Genomic DNA, 24,549 nt, shown 5'->3' on the forward strand with positions numbered 1-24,549 from the left:
ACTCTAGACGGAGTTTCTATTATACGAAGTACTGAATACCAACATCCATCTCTAGGACCAATCTCTATCAAAGTTGGATTTGGGAACGTACATGATGGGATCTTTTTCCAAATCCTACAGGGTAACTAAACAGTGACGTGTCGTTGCTACAGCAACCGGCTGTATAACAGGCCCTAGTCAATTGACGACACGGAATTTTCTCCCCCTCTTTTCGAAGCGGCGCCTCCAGGAATTATTAAAAATATTGGCTTGGTCCCTAAGCCTAGCTTGATAATAAATTCACTTCCCGAAGCTAAAGTGTTATCGATATTTTAGCTACAGCTTCATTGCTGGTTTAGCGTTGAATATAACTTGTGGAAAGAAGGTAAGTATAAAAATTCTTCGTACCCATATCCACACCTTCACGAAAATTAAATTTATCTGTAGACCTTCTTAAGAATACAGTGAGGATATTTCTTACTGGAGAACTTGTTTCTGTGTTTTGAATTTATACTTTTTGGTGGGTTTTGGCTCAATGTGTCTGAGTCCAAATGCGTGTCTTGCAGAGCAAAACGGATAAACACCTCATTTTAATCTTCTAACTTTCTGCCTTGAGTAATATAAAGAAACACCTTATGAATATTCAACTAACTTTGGATGGATCTTTTTTTTAGTCACCTGATTGTTAGGCGGCAAGGAAGATAAAGATAGGGGCGAAACACCTTAGGGGAGAAGAATGCTGTAGTTTAAGGACTGCTCACTTTGTAATCGATTTAATTTTTCTTTATTTCTATCTTAATCGATGCGATTTTTCTTTGCTTGTTTTAAAATGGGATGCTGGAGTAATGCCCAAGGCCTTACGTTTTTAAAAACTTCGCTTCTTTATGTGTGGATACTAAAAGGGCCGGCAGGTTTTTGGGATAGATAAGGGAGTATGCGAACGTCTCTTCAGGGATCCCATACAGAGCGCTGTTTCTGACTAGAAAAGTTTAAACTCTTTCCTCGTTTGCCTGTAATAGAAACGCTTCTAATCCATTTTTTTTTTCTAGAATAACGCTTTGCACGATCGAGGCAACTGAGCCATTTGTTTACAGAATTTCTTATTTTATATTCATGGTTTCAAATGGGGATTCAACCGATGGTCCCTCCTTTGGAGCATTATTAAAATTTTAGGTCCCTACAGTTTAAGAAACATACGCATTTGAGAACGTGAAGCAGATAAGTTCGTTTGGAGCATGGAACCTTGCCTGGAGTAAGCCTTGAAGGACAGTGACTTAAGAATTGAAAAGAACTAGTTCGTCTTTCCAATACAGAGCGGGGAATCAGATAGTGAATCTTTAGGTTTTTTTGGTAACGAGATTGTAGTTGTATAGAACAGGGAATTTTAATATTACAACAAGCTATGAAATTCTCAACCAGTGGCCGGAATTTAATATGCATTTTTTAGCACAGTAGGATAAATGGAAGGTAACAGAAGTGCTAGTCGTTGAATATCAGATAATATTTCAAATAAATACTATATTGCATCAGTTTGGTTTGAGTTGTTATAGAGTAAGCGCTGAGGCAGTAAACTCCATAAAATAGCAGTATACAGCGCCTGTAAAGTGCTGTGTTCCATGCCTAGTTTGCCTGTTTTGCTGAATTGAAGGAAAGTTTTCTTTGCTATAACCACGTGGTGAAAAAAATAAAAAGGGAAACCGTGGGTTGTATTTCAAGGAAGAGTTCTTTTTCTTGGGCACCATCGAAGAGAAGGGCATTTAAAGGTGCCTTCGGTACCTTTAAAACTAAAAGTTTCAGCCCAATGTAATGTAATTTTTATGTGGATATTGCACCGTTTTAAAGGCCAGTTTGATTTGTTTTGAGCCTCTATATTTCTGGATTTAACTAGAAGTCGAGCTGCGAAGGATTCTGGGTATCCATTGAAGTAGAGTATCGGGAGAAATAACACCAGGATGAATGGCAGACATTCTCTTTAAGGACTGAAGCGAGAAATGAATTGCACCTAAAAGAAATAGGACAGACAGAATCGAAGTACAAGGCGCCTTCTGTTGATTGAAGCGGAGGAAAAGAAAGCACCCAGCCGGCGGTAGAAAGAAAAGAATAAGAGATGTTGTTTGGACTCTCAGAAAAATAATACAGCTGATTAGTTTCTGGAAGCGACCACGCAGTGGAACCAGTTAAAGATACAGGGCACAAGGTTTAATTAATAGATTCAAAATTAATGAGTACCGAACTAATAGTGGAAAATGAAAGATAAAGCCAGAGGGATTCTAACCTGGAATTTTAAGTTATGCGTCATTAAAGCAAAGTATGGGAAACTACACCCTGTTGTGGTTACACTCCAATGAGAGGTAGAAGACAGCAAGGACCTACAGTTCGAATCGCATTAATTCGTTTAAAAAAGAGTATGGTAAAGAGTGTGGGACCTTTAAGTAATTGTATAACGCATTTTGAACACAGCATTACATTCTAAATGTATAGTTTTTAAATCAGAAGTCAGGACAGTATTTCGGATTTGATAAGTTGAAAATTTCAATTCCTGAATCCATACTATCGTTGGCCTGGTAATATAAAATGGGCATTCTTTGTTATCGTAGGCCAGGGGTCCTAATTTGGGATTCATCTGATCTTTGCTGCGGCATAAACTGTACTATGGCAGGTATCACAAACTTCGGTCTCATAGAATAAGTTCATCATCACATTATGCTTAAATTGGACGTGGCGTGGATTTGAAAAATATACTTTTAAGCCACTGATGCAACAATTCCTCTCCTTATTTCAGCGATGAAGGTAGCAGCATGTGCATCTATATACCACGATCTAATGGGGTTCACATCTGGAGACAACCAAGGAAGGTGGCTGAATTCGCCATATTGTTCCTCGAGGGGTACTCATTTGCAGATAGCCGATGGACAGTCCTATTATCATTTTGAAAGTGTCCTTCTTCAGAAAAATAAAAAATAAAGCATTTCAGCGTAGTTCGATCTGATCTGAAAATTTTCTTAAATATAGCTTTTGTCCTCCTTTTAGACATATCAGTGGATCAGATCCCACGAGAGCATTTCCCATACAATTATTACACCTTCGTAGGTTTCACATCAGGTACTACGCAACTATCATCTCTTGCCATTGCATTTTCACTCTAACTCTATCATCAGTACCAATGATTGCAAAATCAGACTACGATGCCCGGTCCCGAAAAGTGCACACAATTTACTGGCGCCCCGTATTTCATTCCTTGGCACTTAATGCATACATCTTAGCCCTCCAAAATCCAATTGCTTCGACCGAAACACCACTGGGTTTTTATAGTTGGCTGGTTTGATGCGTAGCCACTTCCAGAAATTAATCAGATGTAGCATTATTTTTTTCTAAGAGTCCAAATAACACCTCTTATTCTTTTCTTTGTCATCTCTATACCGCCGTCTGGCTGCTTTCTTTTTCCTCCGCTTCAATCAATATAAGGCGCCCTATAGTTCGATTTCTTTTAGGTGTAATTCATTTTATTCATTTCTCTTCAGTCCTCAAGAAGCTATTCATCGTGATGTCTTTCCCTCAGATTTCGCAGTTCCTATGCCAAGCAGAAATGAGTTGATCTCGGCATTGGTTGAAAGCATTCTACAAATGATCAACAGTAGATCGGTGATTCAATCTCAGAGCCCTAGTCCTGGTGGATAGCACAGTTGGTAGAATCTACGTCCTCCCCATACCGGATAGAAAAGACCTGAGTTGAGTCCCGTCGATGATGGAGGAATTTTTATGGGACTCTTTCACAACGTGGCTGAGTAAGTCTTGGCATTGTTTTTTTTTCTCGCGGAAATTAGGGTTTTTCGTCTAGAAAATCGACCACAGAACATACGTAGCAATATGGCCTTAGTTGCCGATGCTCCTAAAATCCTATTACAACAACTCAGAGCACTACGTAAAGCTCAACGGTCCCTCTTCTTGACACAGTTACGTCTTCGGACCACTTGTTTTGAGTTCTGGCTATTGTAGTCTTGGACTGCAAAAATATAGAGATTAAGTCTTTTTGTACTGTTCCTTATTATATATTCTCTTTCCCCACCCCCCAGAAACTTTTTAAAATTAAAATCTTTCGTATTAAGTTGGGAACCACATTTGTGAATGATGGCCATGTCTGCTATTCAGAACTCTCCACTTTCCTTCAAGAAACAAGGCTGCTGCTAATCAGTACAAAAATGTGCCTTAATGGCATGTGGCCATGTCATTAAGGCATTATACAAACAAAGGTGGGTAGACTACAGAAGACCAGGTTCAAGCATTAAAAATAATCCTTTTTAGAGAATATGAAATGCTAGACGCTCGCTTCTTGGCTTTAAAAGGGTCTCTATCAATTTTCATACGCTGTCTAATCCAGTAGTGGAAAAAGTGAGTGTCCTCTTACCCATATTTACCATTCGAATCACTAACGACAGTCGACAACGTCTTTTGCAATCGAATAGTTTCATTTTACCCACCTACAACACACAAAAAGACTCACTCTGCTACCCTAAGTGGACTGATTCACCTTAAATATCGATCCGGCTGTATACTCAAGCTTTACCACGTATTGCCTAACATAGCCCAGAAGTAGGGTGAGTGGCTTGCAAAACTGAAAGCGGAGTACCGAGGTCGTGTAGCTTCTGCAGGCTTGGCTACCCAGCATGCCATATTAGGTAAATATTTTATTATCCTGATGCACCAAGACCAAGACGGAGAGAGAGAGAGAAAAGGAGACGAATAAAAGCACGAGATAAACAGTGGTAAGGACGATAAACAGAATTTTGTAAAGTATATAAGGAAGATGTTAGTGAAATTTTCATTCCTTTCAAGTTCTTTCTTTAACGATGGACGCGAGTTAGAGATTAGACTGAGGATTAGTTAGAGGATTTGCTATAGAAGAGTAGTTAGAAGGATGGATGGAGAGGCGTTAATCTTCAGTTTGCTATCATGTGTAATTATTACATTAGACTGAGGGTAGAAGGGATGAGAAATGATTAGTAACATGATAGTAAGAATGTGTAGGATTACTCGGACAGCGAGATAGAGGATTAGATGCGGTACAATAAGAGATGGAGAACAAACAGGTCGACAGATTTAGAGGATTAGAGACAAGTAATAGAGAGGAACTAGTTGGGATGAGATAAAGGGCTGTAACGGCACATGCGCACAAAAATCATAGTGGCCGCAATGAAAAATAGACTATTGGCACAAAGAGACACGAATTACACGTTCAATTATGTAGTATTATAGGAATAATGTTTTAATTGGAGCGATATCCCAACATTGAGACTTCTTTTCAAAGAAGTATAAAACGCTGAAACCGTATCGGTTTCAGCGTAATTAGCGCACGATGTGTGGAGAGGATTCAACTTTCATGGTCGGGACTTACAATTCGTCAAACTTTGGTATATGGGGCTCTGAAAACAAGATAATGAATGGACTAATTAGATTGTGATTCCAAAATTGAAGGAATACCAGCGAAACATGTTTCTGACCGATCAGCAATGACACCAGTTGATATCGTGGTTGCCTGGAAGAAAGATGGGTGGAGCCCACCTTATCGGAATTACATTGCACTTTAGGGACTTGAGGCTCTTTTCTCAAATCATTGATTTTATCGTGGTGGCCGGATTGTTTCAGTCAGCACACTCACGTATCATAACCCCGCGTGATTTGTATGAGGTTGTATTAAGGATGTTGTATGCAGAACGCAGATTTCTGATGTGTCCAAACTGAAGAGAGGGACAATGAGGCAGTTTCCTTCTTTTGATCATGTTTTCAAAGTTATGGCTTGAGAAAGAGTACCAATCTGGAATCTCAAGAGTCCAGCGTGCTTTCAAGTTGACTGACCTTAGAATAAATATTTTGGATTAATTCGATATATTCACTATTATAAGGATTACTGGTGTATTTTTAAAGTTATTTATTTTACCATTAATGAAAGTTTAAGGGCTTATCAGTCAGAGAAATTTTTATTAGCAGCTGCTAAAACAATATTCCCATCGTTAAGAATTTCCCACCATTATCTTGTGGTGGCTTTGAAAAGTCTCTTAACTCCAAGAGTTTCCCAATAACTTTTAGGTAACGAGCGTGGGAGGAGCCAAAATACCACGTCATATTTTGGTCGTTTATTCTGGCACGATCGAAATTTTGAAATCCCATTGAAGCTGAAGGCCCTCATCAAAATTTATGAATCGCTCGTCTCGGTAAAACCCCAAAATGGAAAGAAGAGAGGAAAATCTCCCTGATATGAGGTCCATTATTATTTCATCCCTAGTCTCCATTTCATGAGATTTTTTTCTCTCTTACCAATGATGTCAGCGTTAAAGATGCTATAATGGAAGGAAGCGCGTAATGGCATCTTTCTCGTACATTAAAAGCTCATTTCTGATTTCTGCTTAGTATGCATCTTGGAGACGTCGTATCCACCCACGACATTACTTAGTGCTTACTCCGAAGAAAAGAAAAAATTAGAATATCATTCAGCGTTCTTTTTCAGCAACCTTTCCTCTCGCCTCTCTTTTTTCCATTTCCATCCAAATAAAATAGAAAAAAAAAACTGTTCGGATTTCGTTAGACAGCCACCGTGCACGAGGAAAGGCTACGACTTCCTCTGGGGAACTCAACGCTAACATTCAGCGCGCACCAAGGGTCTCCAGAGGCGGATAATGATCGGCATGACACCGCGACTCTGACACTCCGGGTTGTTGGAGCCATCTCACGAGTCCCTGAGTGTGCACGGTTGTAGGGATCGTACAGAGGAGGGAACGATCGTACCTCCTTCCCCAACAGAAAATAAAGGGACGCCGTAATGCTCCTTGGCAGATGGAGAAATGATGAACGCCGTGCACATGAATATCTAAAAGGAATTTGCAATCTCCAACGAAGATGGTACTGTAATTAACTACAGCTATACTGTTAGTTCACTCTTATATCTTATGTTTAACTAAAAATAATCAAAAGCACTCTTATCTAAGTCCTATTCTTACTACAAAGTAGAAATCTGCTAGGCTTACAGTTCTTATAATAATACTCTACAAGCTATGGAATTAAAATGTTATTTACTTCCAAATTTCTGGGCTTTTATAGGGTTTAAGTCAGCCATGTCTCAAAGAAAATTGGCTCAGTGATAAATGATGCAGTATTATCTTTGATCCCATAACTTGCGAGGAATGGGATTCGCCGTCTTCTTCGAGTTATTCATATTTAAAAAAAAAATCTGGAACTCAACCACGGTAATTGAAGGAAATCCTACGTGATGAAGACAAGATACGCATAAATTCATCTACGAATTTAAAACTTCTAACAAGTTTGTGCTAAAATATATTATGACGTTCATTGAGTTGCTTATTTAAGGAGAGGGGAGTTAACCTCTTCTCTTTTTAAGAAAACCGGTTGACTTCAGGATCCATAAGTCACTTATTTAAAAACAGCAATTACTAATTAACGAATCTGAATATATTATTAAACTTTGGAACTTAAAACAAACGCGTAAGATTTCTTGATTCGCATCGCATCGGGAAGAGTTATCTATTCTCAATAAAAAGTACATACAGTTGTTGGTTTAGACTATGCTATTTTTGTGAATATTTCGGCTCTTTTATTCCATAATATTCTCTCTCCAACCTCTCCCAACACGTTGGTGGGGAGAAAATATCTCAATGTGTTCATGTTCTTTGTTGTGGTAACCTGGGTCCCCCACACAGCCACTGAATCCGGCAGTGTTGTGTAGTATATGAATGTGAGTGTAACATTCGATGTGTTGAGTGCCGGCAGCTGGGAGGGAGCATGACTCCCATCTCTAGCCACGTAGAGGCGCATCCGAGTGAAACATTCGAAAGGAAAAGGAAATAGTAGAAGGTTGGGGAAAAATTGAGGTAGGAAAGAGATAGGCAGATGGGGACGAAAGTAGAATGCATCCCCCAGAAAAGGAAGTAACAAGAGAAAAAGCCGAAAGAAAGATAAAGAACATCGTCAACATTGATCACTCCAAGCCACCACTTCACTGTAGTAGTCTTCCTTCAAGCACGAACATAGCGTTATCCACCGCGAGAAAATCTGGATATGATCCTTGTCAGCCACCAGGGACCACAGATCACCAACTTGAAACACGCCTGTTGACAACTGCAGTTCAGTTCTGTAGTCCGCATACACAGGGCAGTCAAGTGTCAAATGATGGGCTTTTCCTCCACTTCGTATTCACAAAAAGGACTGACTGAAAGTCCCAACGCATGCAGTTTATCATTCATACTACTATGACCAGCCAAAAGGAATGTCACAAACAAACCCGAAGAGAATGACTCCACCATATCCTTTTCGAAGACGCTAACCTGAGGAAAGTAATCATGAGTTACTCGTGCCGAACAGCATTGTACGTGGCCCACTCTCGTGTAATTTATAAATCAACCATGTAATCCCTCACTCTTACAGGGACAGCAAATAATTTCAAATCACCTCATATCACCTGTAAAGCAACCGTCGACACAGTTCTGCAAGCCCTGGAGATTACACGCAAAAAAAATCGCTGCGCCTGTAAAAGATACACCCTGATCACTGAACGTCATCAGCACTGTGTTACTCCTTCCAGCACAACTTGTTGACCAATACGGGAATCCGCTTACATCGTCGAGCATCACGCCTTGACCTGTTCATCCTACTTCTTAAAAGTGTGGAGTTTTCAGTCCACCAAAGAACATGTTCCAGCCTTCTTTTCCTCTTCTGCATTGAAGCATCATGTGCCTTAATGATGAGACCTTGAAGAGTCCTCACCTGGAGAAAGTATCTGCGAGTATCAGCTGTTCACAGTTTTGCCAACCGCAAAGGTTTGGCAGTCTGTAACCTTCCTTCCCTTCGATCGCTGAGGAATATCTTCTGTTTTAAAAATGATGAGTGGGCCCTTGTTTTGAACAATAAAGATAACGTTCCAGAGTAAACACAAGTTCTTCTTGTGGAAAAACTCATTACACAGTGAAGTAATAAATGTGTTGTACTCCTGGAATGAATTGCTTGCCACAGTAGTCGAGGTCGATTAAATTGAGCATATTTAATCTTAATTCTATTTAAGAAATTCGTGTTTAATGCTTGATTTTGCTTAAAACATCATAAAACCTTTGTACCTAAGCGACTTTCGTATCTCATTATGACCAGCTTTAAGTACTTCATGGAATATCCAGTTTTATCTTCCTGATTGAAATTTAACAGAGGATGGAAAGAGCCGAAATGCATCATCAATTCAGAGATTGCTAGTTTTAGTTCTTTCCATCCTACATTACATTTCACAAGAAAAAATGAAACTGCGGGTACCATAAAGTTCCTAAAGTTGCCCATAACAAGCAACAGTAAGCACTTGGATATAAAGATTTATCGTAAAAGAAGAAGCAAGGAAAATTATCCTCTTTTCTAGTCTAATCGACCCCCTTGATATTCCTTGATAAAAGATTTTAAGAACAAAACATTAGAAAAACATAGGTTGTTTTCCCTCATGCATTCGTTATTAAACTATGCAAATTAAGTTCAGCAATTAGCCGAATAAGTTATCCATAACGAGCACCAAGTTGATTAGTCCATCTCATATTCTGCCAAGATATAAACTTTGGTGCCTTTACGTATTAGTAATTCAGGCTTAATATAATGGATGTTCTGTGCCTTTATGGTGCCCACATGAGTTACAAGGCTTGATGCGACATCGTGCTTTCTTAAAATATTTAACAGAAAAATGTTGGGGTGGTTTATTAAACGCTTGCGCCAAAGATTATGTAGCTTAATACAGTTAATTATATACAAATACTTCGATATTTAAACTGCAAAGAAAGACCATCTACAATAGTCTATAGACAGCCTTTGGAGGCTGATGGACAATAGAATTAACAGAACAAATCATGGTCGATACCAATAATACTGGATGAGAAATACCTTATGCCCGAGCTCCAGGGCTAAAATTAAACTTAGGAACCGCTTAACTTCAGTAATAGCAATGGATGGAGTTGAATGTAAATGTATGAATATCCATTTTCAGCTGTTCAATTTGCATTATTTACCATCCAGAACAGGTAGGACTTAAGGGTTTTATCTGCGATTATATTGCCTTTAGTTTAAAGGTATTTAATACCTATCTGTTACGGAAATGATGGATGTTTATATAATATGTTTAAAAGTTCGAAAAATCTGTTTGTGTTGGCAGGAAAGAATCTTTTCAGCTGATCCATGTTGTTTATCATACTTGAAATTTTTTTACAAATTTTCAAGATATTTACGATAATGGTATTAAATATTTACTTAATAGGAAGTTACAATTAACTTTAAAATAAAATTGATCTTAAAAATTAAAGAGATTAATATACTGGTGATTTGGTCCATAATTTGGATTCTATATGTTTTATTGTCTTCGAACTTTATTGGATCAATGTTGAAGTGTTCGATGGTGTTACATGGGAACATTCCTTTTAAGGAGTCCAGATTAGATAGCTTCATCCTAAGTGGGGGATGCTGGCTCTGCTAGTTTCTATTTCTTGCTTTTGGGAGTGCAATAATACCTTCTATCGATGGGGCATCGATCTGGCGAGTTAGAAACTTAACGAGTGTTGACAGGTTCTTTTTGAGGACAGTGAGCTTCCAGGAGGTCATGCCTAGATTGATTAGGAGAACAGATTTCGAGATGGTGAACGGGTTCCCTCCACTATTGAAATCCACTATTCCATTGTCAGAAATTTGTTACATTGAGAGGTAGATGCAGAGGACCAGATTTCGGAGGCATATAGTGGTATAGGTGTGAGACATCTGTTAATGTTTTGTTCGATCAGTTTAATGTTGTGACAGCCCGCGAGTTCTTGGCGGATAGCCCAGAAAGTAGCATACGTCTTGTTCCTTGAAATTTAATTCTTCATCCCTCGTTAGTCCAAGGTCAGTATGAGATGAGACTTTCGTGATTGCCATGTGAGTTGACTTGCCATTGTTTACTTGGAGTCCAGCTCGCTGTAGGAAGTCAGGTCCTTGTGTTTCTCCACATTTTCTCAAAGGACAAGAGAATACAATTAGTGGTCTTCAATGTGTTGGAGATGATTGACATATCTTCCAGCGCGTAACTTAAATGCGGATCAGACCTTGGTTGATGTTAATCAGGATTGTTTCCTTCAAGACCTTGAGTAGAAGCACCCTGCATATACTGTATCATCCCTTTTATAAAACCTTTGCTTTCTTGTAGTCACATTTAATTGTGCCCTGTTATAGTATCCTCTTGCTATTAAGCCATGCAAACCAATGTCCGTTAAGATGAATAAGTGTAGTTCTACATAATGCAGTGTGTAATGTAAGTGAACAATCTATTATTGCGCGAACACTGGAAATGTGAAAATCATTTCTCATTTCCAGCAAAAAAAAAAAAAAGCATGGCAATGCCCAACGGATATTTTCTAACGAATACCAACAAATGCAGTGAATTAAATTATCATCACACATATGCGGACCGTAATTAGGATCTTCGGTATAGATCTCCGCATTCTATCAATAAGGAAGTGCTGGCACCTTTCCAAATTGGCACCTCATCAACATGGAAGTGAAGCAGGAACCACCTCAGGATTTCATATACAATGGGTGGCCAAATTGTTAGAATCCCCATATGAAAATATCTGACAAAAGAACCAATGCTACCTTTGAATATACATTATCATCCAAAACACATATGGACCGACCCCCCTTTGTAGCTTATCGGACCTTTCCCGATGAACAATTGATTTCTTAACATTTTTTGGACAATTCCATTCTCCCTATAGCAGTCCTTGGTACATACCCATATTTATTTCACCAGGATGTCCATACCATATTACCGGTGGATGTGAATGTACAAAATTGGAATGGACGATGCCGAGTCCGATTTGAACTCTGTAGAACACTCATGGGATGGACGCCGGCTGAGAACTCCATCACATCGGTAGCTGAACTGGTCATTGTTCTGTAGGAGGAATGGAGAACTATACCTGCTGATGGATAGTCTACTAAGAAGGGTGGTGAGTGTGTGTCATGTAGGTCAAAGGAGAACCGAGACGTCAATATTAAAATGTTGTCTGGATAATTTTGGAGGATAGTGTATCTAGTCAATCACGCTAGTACGATGAACGTTGTTTCTAAAGGGGTTGCTGTTATCTTTATAATTCTGCACTCACATATCCCAATATAAATTCTCAGCACACATGCTTACAAGCGCATCAGCAGAAACTGAAAACTTTTGGGTAAAAATCTGAGAAAGGGGATTTAGCCTCGCGAGCAAAACTGCTGAAGGCTTCAGGGTACGAATAAATCAGTTCGATGTAGAACCAGTACGGGAGGATGCACTTTTAGTACGTGGAAACACTTTTGGAAAAGATTCTTAAGTCTTTTCTACTTCTTACTTAGGAACATCGCCAGGAAATAAAGTAAGCCGCTTATATCTTGGTATTGAGATAAAGATAATACCCGGACGCAGATATTTTCCCAACACAGAGTTTTCAACAGAAAAATACCAGTAAACATTGACAATAGTGTACAATAGTATGTATTCTATAATGTTGCTGTGGAATTTTCAAGCTACGCGCAATAAAGTATTTCTAGAAATGAATAATCACCGAAGTAATGGAGAAGTTGTGCGATGGAATTTCCTCTCTTGGTGGTCCACGTTTCTCGCGTCAATGATCGGGAGTAACTCTTCCTCCTTCGGTTCTGTAATCGACTGTCATTATCACTCCCAGGAAATTTGTGATCGATTCCTGGGTTCTGATGCGAAGCGAAGGGTAGCCGTCACAGCTTGTGCACATTGCAAACCAAATCAAATATCAAATAAGTATTCATATTCCCTTAAAGCCCAGAGTTGGACGGCTGAGCGAATATTCTGGTATTTTATTGATAACCGAATGTGTAGAAGTTTAGTTCGGTAACTGTTCACTGGTTTCCGTTAATTCACATCAAATTTATCTCGAGATGCGAATTAATTCCTTCGAACAGTAGAAAAATTGAATTGTTCGTTGGAATTCAGACATTTGGAAAGCGATTTTGTAAATGAAAAATGTATAGATATATTTTTGTAGGAATTTCACAATAACCTGTCACAGTAACTATTATGAATTCCATAGTTTCTGCAATAGTCAGCCCACAATATGTAGAAAACGTCTGGATTCGAATTCCATCTCTCCTAAATTTAATTTCGAATGAACAGTGTCTTTAGAATATCTATAGCAAAGGCATTTAGCGAAAACTGAATGTCTGTAAGGAAAGAGAGTTCATTAATGAGGGATACAAAACTAGTTTGTCCAATAGTTCAATTTTGAACAGAACGAGGGAATCTTTAGGCAAGTTTTCCACCTTTTTGAAATTAGCTATACTAATGACATTTTTATTGAGACATACAATTTATTGTTATCTGGATTATTATTAGCAAAACCAAGGATTGGGACCCGTAAAAAACCTCAACGGATGAATAACAAAACTCTAAGGTTTTACCAAACTTTTTCTTAACATTAATATGACCTAATCATGCAAGGAAGCGAACTCTTTCTGCATCTGCCAAAAAAGAAAGGGAAAACTCCTTTTACCCCATCATCAGAAAGCGCCTATTCAATTCCTTCTTGAATTTCGTAAAACTCTTCGCCTTAGCTACAATTGCAGACAACTTATTCCAACGTTCCCCAACATGCTACTTGAAGATTAACTCTATAATATCTAGTCTACTCCCTGAGATTTTATATTTATGCCACCTGGTTCTTGTCTCACTCACCAATGAAAATATTTCTTTCTCATTCATTTTTCCAATTCTCCCCACAGATCTTTATATATTCAATAAAATCCCCCCTTAGTGTGTCTAGTTGCTAAGCTCTGTAGACCACATCTTCTAAGCCGTTCCTCATAGGAATAATACTTTCCGTTCACCAATGTGGTCGACATTCTGTACACCTTGTTCAGAAGAACTTCCTTTCTTCAGTTGGCGCCTGCAGATACAGTATTCCAAGCGTGGTCTCCCCATTCTTATAGAAAGGGATAATGACTACGTTCTCCTGTAAATCACTGTGTTCCCTTTTGCCGCTTCTTTATACTGAATGTTGAACTTCAAGCCTTTGTGTATCATAATACCAGTCTTTCTCATCCGGAACGTCCTTTAATTCCTTCCTGCTCCCAGTCTCTAAACCACTTCTGGGATATGTTCCCGAAGTACAATGCCTTCCATTTTGTAGCGTTAAACTTGCATAAGTAGAAGTGGTGACAAAAATTTCCGATTTATATTTATTCTAGAAAGAACGCTGCTATATGTGACTAAGGGTCGATAAACACACGTGCATAGGGAAAGAGAGGTCAGATCGACTCATTATAGCTCTCTTTGTGTGGATTGGATTGAGTTGTTTGGAAATACCAAAGAGACAACAGTAGCATGGAACAAATCCATATTTAAAGTTATTCACAGAGGAACCTGGAAGGCATTAACTTCCAAAAACAGACTTGTTCACATCATTTGAGCTTTTAGAAACTCTTCATCGGTGTAATTCTATTGCCCATCTTTCCACTTATAAAATCTGAAGTTGATGATCATATTGTCCCTCACTAAAGCGAATCAAAAACTGTTAACCTACAAAGGTAAAAATAGAAACTTGGCTTGAGGGAAAAGGGGCTGTTTGGAGTCTAAAATAACCTTTAAACAGCTCGTCGTTCAAAAGGTTACCGTTGACTACAAATATCACGCAGTCGCGAGACGAAGAAACATTTGTCATTAACAGCACGTGCGTTAAATGGTTCCCCTCGCCGTAATAAATCACAGTTCGTGTGTAGTTAAAAGTGTCGCTAAGGAAGCAATCTGTAACTGCCCGTGTGTGTGACACACCGTAATTACGACCGAAATCATCCTCTTCTGATCTCTGAAGCGCTTCTCTTATTTCTCTATCCACCGCACCCTTTTTGGGCAAAGCAAAGCCGGCCCTGATAATACATAATTCCAAGCGCTGTATGCACTAAAAGAGTCGTAGTTGGGATTTATTGATGGCTCCACTTGCATTCTTAGGCGTTAATACCAACCACTAATAGAGGGTTTCCTTACCGGTAGCGTCGAACAGTTTTTTTTTTTTTTATAGGCTTCTTTATGCGCATGCGCTGGGTGGTCATTTTTTTATGGCGTAATCACCTTCACGCACAGTTCTGTTTAATTTTGTCATTTAGATTATCGATAGATACACCCAAAAATTGTTAAATATTACTTCCATCACCAGTTTTTCCATTTGGTATTGAACGCTGTAGTGATCAAAAGATGGAGACCTGAAATTAAAGGTCTTACTTAACAATTTCTTAATAAATTTAAAAATTTACCTATCTTTACTAATTAAACATAGGTTACGTTTATTTGACAAATGAAAGTTAATTATTGGAATTATAATTTGTGAACTTATTTAGAATAATCAAAATCTAATAGAAAATTGGTCCTAAGAGCTCACGCGCTATGTTCGATTTTTTTAAGTGAATAAAAGTATCAATTATACTTAATCTCTCTTTTCTCAACACTGCCAGGGTATTAAAAAAAAGGGTTATTCGTCTGTTTTCAACGTTTACTCTTTGAACAATAGTGTATGTTGAGTTGAATACTAATGATGTTAATCTTTCATTGGAATATGTGACTTGATTTAAAATTTCGGGCAAGCCATCGATGTACGGGAAAGGAGTTTCCTCTAGGGCTATAATTAATATCACGTATAATAAATGAAAGAAGATGGATAAGTCTTTATTTAGACAGGAAAGGAATATGAGTTTGTGAGAGACAGAAAGAAAGAGAATGTTCTTGCATGCGAATTGCCGTTATGTTATACGAGCATGTCGTGAATGTTTCCTAGATGGCGTTCAAATCTCTTTTGTATCCGTGTTCTCGCATCGGCCACATCAAAATCACATAAAGTTGGCTAATTAACTGCCACCCTTGCACAACTTTATGTCCAGATGTTTCTAAGTGCGCGTACTAAAAATGAGGCCGAATATATCCGCGCATCCCTGCTGCAATTAAACCTACATTAATTATTAATTTTTACAGGGGACCGAGAAATTTAAAAACCAAATTTATGGATGTGTATGGACGTTTAGGGCTGTACCTTTATTTAGGGCACGAAGTAATTACAGAAATAAGATGTTATTTCTGGAATAATGGATGCCTTACAATTTATCTAACTCACGTCTTTTTCTCTTAACTGTATTCCGAAACGTGGTGGGGGGGAAAGCGAATTGGATGGTCGTGCTTTCAATTATAGCAGACAGATGAAACACGTTCTAAGGCAATTAGCATATTTATGAGGACCGTAGATTTACCGTCTTGCATGGTAAATCTGCGCTGAGGATAAAAGAGGAAGAATTCTCTGGCAATTCTTCTAGAAAAAAAAGCAACGTAGATGCATCTGTTTCTAAAGCAATTAACTACGTTCTTGATGTTCCAAGAGAAGCGAAGTGATGACAGTGGCCATATGTTATGTATTGTTGTTCACGTGACTCGAGATGGCAACACTTGCCTAAGACTTGGAAATTGCAGTTTACAAATAGATGGCGTGCAATCTTCCGCTCTTAGAAATGTCAAGTATTGCACGCAATTCAATTTGGTACTGAAATTTCTGACAACTATTCTTACCTATAACACTGGCATTGTGGGCGAAAGTTTGGCAAGGAATCAACGTAAGATATTGGTAAAATGAAAAACGAGTAGAATCATTTTCTTCTTCCTCTCTATGTCCACGTGTTACTTCGATATTCAGATTGGAGGTGTAGTAATAGTCTCGATAATAATTATTATTATTTAAATCAGCTTTTGTAGTACTGATTTATAATATTTATATATTGTCTTTACAGACATGTGGTCGTTTCCATTATTATTATCCCAGCAGAGAAGCTTGATGGTTTAGACAAACAGGACAACAGCAAATTATGTACGTATGCCTTTTTATGATATATTCTTTTTTTTCAATCGATTTTTAAGAAAATCGGAGCACTGATTTTAAAGAAAACGGATAATAAGAAGTCGGCATTAAAGAATTAATTTTTAATTTACCGCCTACGTCAAAGGAAGGATTATATAGAAGTGAAATATCTGATAAAAACTCAACTCCATCTTAAGCCTAGCTAATTAACTGTAATTGCACTAATACACGAGGTTATTCTTAATCACTAATGTAAGGTGTTCCCAATTAATTTTTTTTTAATCCGAGTTTTTTTTTTCTTGTTCTTTGCAAGGATTTTTATTGAAGCACACGCAGAATCATCATTTATTTGCTTACACTGCTTTTCCATCTTTATTAGTGCTATCCAATTAATTCAAAGGCCATCTTTACTACCTGAGCTTAATAAATGTCGATAGAAAGGTCATTTGGTTCGTATTTTCTGTAATTTTACAGTTCATAGGATGAGATATTGATGAAGTTTGTTGAGTCAGTGTTAATAGCAGTACATTCCTGATTGATTTTTCCTTACCAATTCATGCCACATTAATTTTCCTTAGGTGATATTTGGTTAGATGCATTGGAAAAGAAAGTACGGATGCCTGGGGGAGAAATCGTCGAAACGTATTTGATAATTTTTTATGCGTACATAAAATGCTTGTATTTAAACACCCACCACTTCATATAGAGGTCCCCGAAAGCTTTATTTAAACATTCTTGTAACATTGAATGCGTGACTGACTCCCATTGGAAATAACGCTATTAGTAACCATAATGTGATGTCTTAAATAACGGTTACTAAGGATAGAATTGAATTAGGAATAAGATTTGTTGCGAGATATCTTCCTTAATAAGGCCCCATCATTACTCCTCTTATTTAAGAGTGCATCTACACTCCATTTTTACAATTTAATATTGTGGCCTCGATTCTTATGAAAGAGCACTTTGTGGGAGATAATTAAAATTCCCCCGGAGGAATTTGTCATTAATAAACTGACTTGATGGTGAAAGGGAGAAAAACATAAGAGATCTTCCGGTTATCGGTGTTTATGGAGGCATAGTTATTAAATCGTAAAATGACTTCGTTTTACAATACAGAGAAATCCTAACTTGTAAGTGATGCTTCCCAGCATGTAAGGTAAGAGATCCAGAGAAGCTACATTTGCAGGGGACATCGATGAACAATACGTGTTGGATTATTTTCTGGTATTCAAACCTCAGATTAATAGTTCCTAATTTCCCTAATTCTATACAGGTGTTCACAGATTTGTCACTATATATATATATGCAAATGGCAATGTGCAGCTTAGTTTCAAGAGATATGATTAACGATCATTTTCTCCATCTTTTACCAAAACTTAGTCACGCGAAAAGTTGCAGGTGACTAATTACTTCTCTTACGTTCTGACTTTTGAGAAAACGACCCTTTATTTGGAGGACTTAGTCTTCGCAACGGGGAGACATTTTGCACCACCGTTATTGAGCAGCTGTTTAGTTTGGGGGAGGGGTGGAACCGAGTGACAGCTGAACATTCAGAGCCACACCTCTAGTCCTGCACCGTCAATAACGTGCCGTCTGCTGCAGGCTGTTTTGTTGACTTGAGAAGGTCATTCACCGTTGATCTATAACAGGATAAAGCGCGCACATTCACAAAGTACACCCAACAAATGTTTCTTTCTGAACTTTCTGACCCCAGCATGTATAAAAGAGCAAAAAAGGTCGAACCTGGTTATCGCATAAAGAAATTCGGACTGCGAGATGTTTATTGTCAGTTCGATGCAACCACCATTGCGCATGCTCATTTGAAAAATGGATGGCTGTATTTCCTTCCAGTTAGTACAATGGAAAATGTTACGTGTACATCAAAGAACTTCTGGAAGAACTCGTAACTTGCAGATGCTGAGAGGTAGGCGTTACACTGGCGACATGTTTTAAGCCATTCTGTCTCATTGCAAAGTGCTCACATCCATCTGTCCGTCTGTACTTTTATCCTATTTATATAACGCGTTTGTAATTTAAAATTCTCGTTTGTTCGAACGTTAGTATTTGTCTTTGATGCATGGATGCACTTTGCTTTCTTAGATATTAAACAGTTTTCGTTGTAGTTTAATGCATTTCTTAAACATAAGTTCGAGAACTCCATAGAGAGTGCATTTGATCGTTTTTTACTTGACAAGCAACTTAACTTGTTAGAAATTTCCTTACTGATTTGCATATCAGTAACTCTGTTGAAATTATACGATGACTGTGTTAATTAAAAATGTTTTCTGCGCATGTTTGTATGAATATTTCATTTCAGACTGTTCGGGGACTTGATTTTGATTGCTTCACTTAGCATATGAAGAAAATGTACTAGTAAACGTTTTGTATCAGGGGGAGCTTTCAAAGTCTCCTCTGGCACAAACTGGCGCCAGTATAATTCACTTAAGACGTCACATGTAAGAGTAAGAAAGCGACAGGTCAAAGCTCATCTTCAGTAGCGAACTTAGAACAACACGATGCTATCTCTTAATTCTTTGCCCGAATCAGAAAGAAACTTTCAGAATACGACTTTCTCAATTAAGTGTTTTTGCACGAGTGCCTTCTTTCCTTGACACATCCCTTAGCTTCGCACTGTTTCCAATGTTATTTATGACACTCCGTCTTACTACTGACTTGACTTCACGACTTTTATGTAGGCGGAGGGTTTTCAGCATCGGTGTTCCCCATTTTCAACTGTAATTAAAAACAAAGGAGTCGGGTGGCTGCGATAACTGACGGGTAGTCCCAGGGATTTTGCCTTTCGCTTGTTGCCGACAGAAGCAATTCTTTATATAGCAACCGTAAAGTTTTATTGCTTTTGATCACGAAGTGGTAATGTCGGAGAACGAGGTAAAGACGGCTTATCGACACTGTGAAAACCCTCGCTTCTTCACCAAAAGAAACGTAAATAGCTAACATGGCAGTATTACACGTAAATAAAAGATTCTACCATGGGGAAATTACAGACAAGCATTTCATTAATGTTTTTTTTTGCTTCTTTTATAAGTAAGACAGCACGTGCGCTTTAAGGTCTCATTGGTAGCTTCTCCACCCCTACCAGTTGAAAGGTTCTGTTGAGTTCTGCAAATGGTAGCGTCTTGAGACTAGGCATCTTCGAGGTGATCTTATTGAGGTCTTTGGGCTAGCTCATATTACTGCTGAAGACGGTTATTCTTGTATTCTCTCTCTCTCTCTCTGTCTCGTTAATTCCTCTGATCTTATATGGTCCTCCTGGACTATAAACCAGAAAATTCATTTTTATTTATAAGTACAGTCGAGTATTACAAAAGTTTGTTTCCATTATGCGGAGTTCAAAGACTAGCAAAACACCTGATTTGAGTGATTTGAAGTCTTACACACTTAACGAGCAAGATGAATATTTTCCCAGTCAGAGAGCAACGGTGTATAAATTTATAAGTGATGACACAGCGCTTTGCAATCCCTTTGGAATATACTTGAATAAAGAATGCATCAGTTTTCCATATCACAGATCCTAAGGTAACCGGAAGTGGAATAACTAAGCCCAGTTTGGCTTTAATGACCCGTTCACGAGAGGTTCGATGTAGATGGCTGTCACTCTTCATTACTCTTCTAATGCTTTGTTAGGAAAATTCGTCCAACTGTGTAAAAGATCCGAGATGCTTTGCTATAACTCGAGACATTTCATTTTCTTCTCATGTAAGCTGAAGGGTGGGCTCGTAATCTTACTCGTATAAAGCGAATAATGAAATACAAACTCGAAAGTTGGCTCCGAGGCTAAAATTGGAGGTGGAAGTAATTTTAAACTAACTCTAGTGAAGTCGTTAACGCTAAATTTAGTTTCGTTTTGTGCTGTAGGATTTATATTTCATTTATAACAGGCGCCATTTCAGTATTTCATTTTGAACTCTGCACACAAAGTATATATCATGGTGTTTCGTAACTCTGTTGATTTTCTTTTCGTTTTCTCGGGAATTATTAGTGAGCACTCTGAAGCTGTTGTCGGCATCAAATTAAGCATCACGAATATTTTTATTCTCTGGAATGTTACTAAGCCTATACATCCAAAGACAATGAAACTCTAAAAGCCATTAGCGCAAAAAAAAAGAACTTTTTATTTATTTTTTACCTTCGGATATTTTATAGCAAAGTAATCAAACATCGCCTTTTATAAAGGTTCGCTTTTTTCTATTAAACATGGCCCAGAAAACCTCACATTATTAAAAATAAGCCCTTTCCATTATATTGTCCTCTATAGTAATGGGAAAAAAATCTTGCTCCATTTCGAACGATCCAGTTTTTTTTTTATTCCATACCAAGCTGATATTATATGAATAATGGTCTATCGTAAGATAGATTTCTTTTATTTTGTTACAAGAATGATGATGACCAAGATGTTATTTTGAGACTCGCTTTCAAAGATATCGACGTGCTTCTGATGTAGGATAAAAAGTGTGCTGCTGCATTTCAGAAGGGCTTTCATTGCAGATATTGCAAGAGCAGTTAAATAATATTGGTTTGGAATCAAAGGAATGATGGCATCTTTTTTTTCGGAAGCATTTTTAATTAACTAGAAAATCTGTTTTGCAAATGAAACCTGAACAGAGCAAGACTAAAAAGACTTTTAGTTTGAAAGAGTTCAAAAGAAATCCTTCATGGGAAGTAGTCTCAGAGCAGGGACAGTGATTCGTTCATAAAATGTACTTTATCAGAAGGGTGCTTTGTTGTATGGCAAGAGCTAACGCTCAAATCCTTGTCAGTTCTCGTCTAAGTCCGATATTTAATAAATGCCTCCTCATTTCATGTTTTATGACTACTTCACAACTTAAGCCCAGTTAGCTGACCTCGAGCGAAGACTGTGTGGCTTTTTCGTCCTGAAATAAAAACCGACAAAGAAACCACAGGATATACACCCGTTACTGAAACCTCGTGGCCTTATTTCCCGTGCTTAAAATTCTAATCAGCCTAACCTAGTTCAAAACACAATTCAAGCCAGCTTTTATTTCTGAAATTAAATACTTTTCACTTATGAACAAACTCTTTATCCCTTAATTATTCTTTAAAGTAGGTTTGGGGAAAATTTAATGCGAAAAAATTAGATCTATAAAGAAAGAATTCAGTAGCGAATTTCTGTCTGTTGCTTTCATATCTTAAAAATCCATCTTTGTTCTTTTTCTAAAATTTTTCACGTTTATTCGTTTATAAAATGACTTCATCTTCATCTCAACCTAACCAGTTATGACAGAAACACAGAAGAACGCAAAAAAAGTCAACTAAAATCTTGAAAACTTAAAAAAGAAAAAAAAAATAGATGATACACTGTACTCCGAGTTTGTATAAAAATACTTTTATCTCCGTACAGAAAAGTTATTCGGATGTTTTTACTCAAGTGTGAATGAGTTCTTGGAAAGCATCTCTCTGTTAATCTCCTTAAGACCGTTTCTTTCATCCATCACCCTCCGTCTTTCTTAGCGCAGATGCTGTATTTACAAGACGGGCCTGCAGTGCAGCCTCGCGAGGATTTTATCTTCCCAAATGATACCCATATTTGTGTTTACACTTTCTTCTTTGTTTATTTGCCACATCCTGATTACAAAATGTCTTACAACAACTGCTTTCGAAATCTCTGTTCTTACGTATTCTAAGAACTTCGGTTAAAATCCAAGTTATTCAAACAAGCACCGGTTTCTTCCGTCAAGGGGTGCGCATGTTCTTGTCAGTCATAAATAAAGCTGTCTGCTGCTAGATGGCGTTGAAATATGTCACTGAGAAAAAAAATTTTGCGAAGTTAGAAACCAGACACGCAGTCATTAAATAGATGTACTACTGGGGCGGGGGAAAGAAGAGCTTCTACCTTGTGGGAGTATTATCTCTAGAGGTCCCTGGTAGGCCACGAGCGTTCTGCCCTTGCGTAAGCGCTCAACACGCCCCCTCCTCCCCCCTCTAGATATCGTAGTGCTTTTAACACCCGTGTAGCGTGCGCACAAGAGAAAGTTACTGAGCGTGCTACATGTCCTTTCTGTCATTCTCCCCTGGGGAGCAGCCTCCAAGAGGGGGATAACGAATAATTGATTATTGTCTTCGTGCGAATTGTCAGGCTTATAACAGAACGCGTGTATGGACAGTGGCTTCGGACTTCCCTCCCATAACTGATGGTGACAAAAAAAAGAGCTTAAAAACTGAGGAGATTAAAAACTGTCGTTTATAGAAATAAAATTGTTTAGATGACACTAAACGACAGAACAAAATCATTGAATCTCGCGAATATGATCTAAGCAACTTTATTGTAAGCTAGATTACAAAATTGAGTTTTAAATCACCTCAGCTGACTAGTTAATCATACTGCAACATTTCGAGACTCTTTGTTTGACCTCATCATCAGATTACCCTTTGAATAAATCTCAAAAGTTTTTCCTACTGATGATAATGAAAGTGTGTGTGTCAACAATTTAGAATTAATTAATATCTCTTACAGCAGGGAAGATCAACAAACAAACGACGACTTTCTATTCACGCTGGACAAGATGATTTGCTTTCCAATGATAGCAGCGCCTTCTGCTGGACAGAGGATTCTAATCAGTGAAGAAATACTCTCAAATCATCACCAACGGAGAGAGTAACAAAACAAAAACTGATGAAGCTAATTACATAGAAAAATTTTAATTAAACTAAGTTATTTGCATATTTTTCGTAAAAGAGGTAGAAAAAATAAGTCACGTGCTCCTAAGAGAATAGAAGCTTGAACGTAATTAACCCGCAGAGAGGATCTAATGGCTTCGCAGCTAGGTTTAATCACCTCTCGCAGCCAACAGTTATAAGATGACTTCTACCACTCGAGAGGCTTTTGCGTTAAGAAAAGATTTCCCTCATTTCTGACTCTTAAGAGATCTTAGCAAATTCCTTTATTTTTTGTTTGTGTGTAAAGAAGAAAATAAGCCTGTGAAGAGAAAGTTCTAAGAACACGTAGTACGATAAATACATGCCAGAGAGCTAAATGGGAAAGAATATTTGAAAGTAGCTTGTTTAGATTGCACATAAGTGGTGATTTTATGTCCAAACACTCAAATAATTTAGTGAATAATTAACGAAAAGGGAGATCATGTCCATATAATGGTTAAAAAAATTTTCAAATTAGAGAAGTATGTCATTTATATCAGTGTATTATGGTTGTAAATTGTTTGTGTTCTTTATTATGCTGGATAAAAAAAATCCAAGCTTGTTTAGCGAAAGATATTTCAATCGTGGCCTGAGACCGGTTAACTCGGCCACAGTGAATAAAGCCGATAAAAGTTCTTCTGTCCATTGGCAGGATTCGAACCCGGGCCTTTTCCACCTGGTATGGGGAAGACGGTGATACGCGCGTAGACTACATATAATGATTAGGATTATTTCTTAATTATATGTCCTTATTTTCTTGTTTTAGAATAAATTAGCGAACTCTCCAATCGCTTAATTGTCTTATCTTTCGCCTCAGAGGAAGATGATTTTTAATCATCTGCGAAACGTCAACGCGATCAATCATTTCTCTGTATATTTTGATATCCTCTTAACCAATTCATTTCTTCAGACATAAAATATTTAAACTTCAGCTGTTACAACTAAAGCATTTTCAAACACACCCAACGATGCTCTATTAAGACGGGGATCTATT

At 37.9% G+C, this 24,549-nt stretch overlaps 1 long non-coding RNA gene across 1 annotated transcript in view; it reads left to right on the forward strand.

Moving 5' to 3' along the window:
* The window catches only part of LOC150079351 (uncharacterized), a 277,103-nt gene that overhangs the window by 234,577 nt on the left and 17,977 nt on the right, over window positions 1-24,549 (forward strand). Inside the window, exon 2 of the long non-coding RNA XR_016547582.1 lies at window positions 16,813-16,889. This is a non-coding gene — a long non-coding RNA (uncharacterized LOC150079351). The remainder of the gene's footprint in view (window positions 1-16,812; window positions 16,890-24,549) is intronic.

Source organism: Mastigoproctus giganteus, chromosome 10 (assembly GCF_048544385.1).
Source record: "Mastigoproctus giganteus isolate SK-2022 chromosome 10, ASM4854438v1, whole genome shotgun sequence".
Classification (NCBI taxonomy): domain Eukaryota; kingdom Metazoa; phylum Arthropoda; class Arachnida; order Uropygi; family Thelyphonidae; genus Mastigoproctus; species Mastigoproctus giganteus.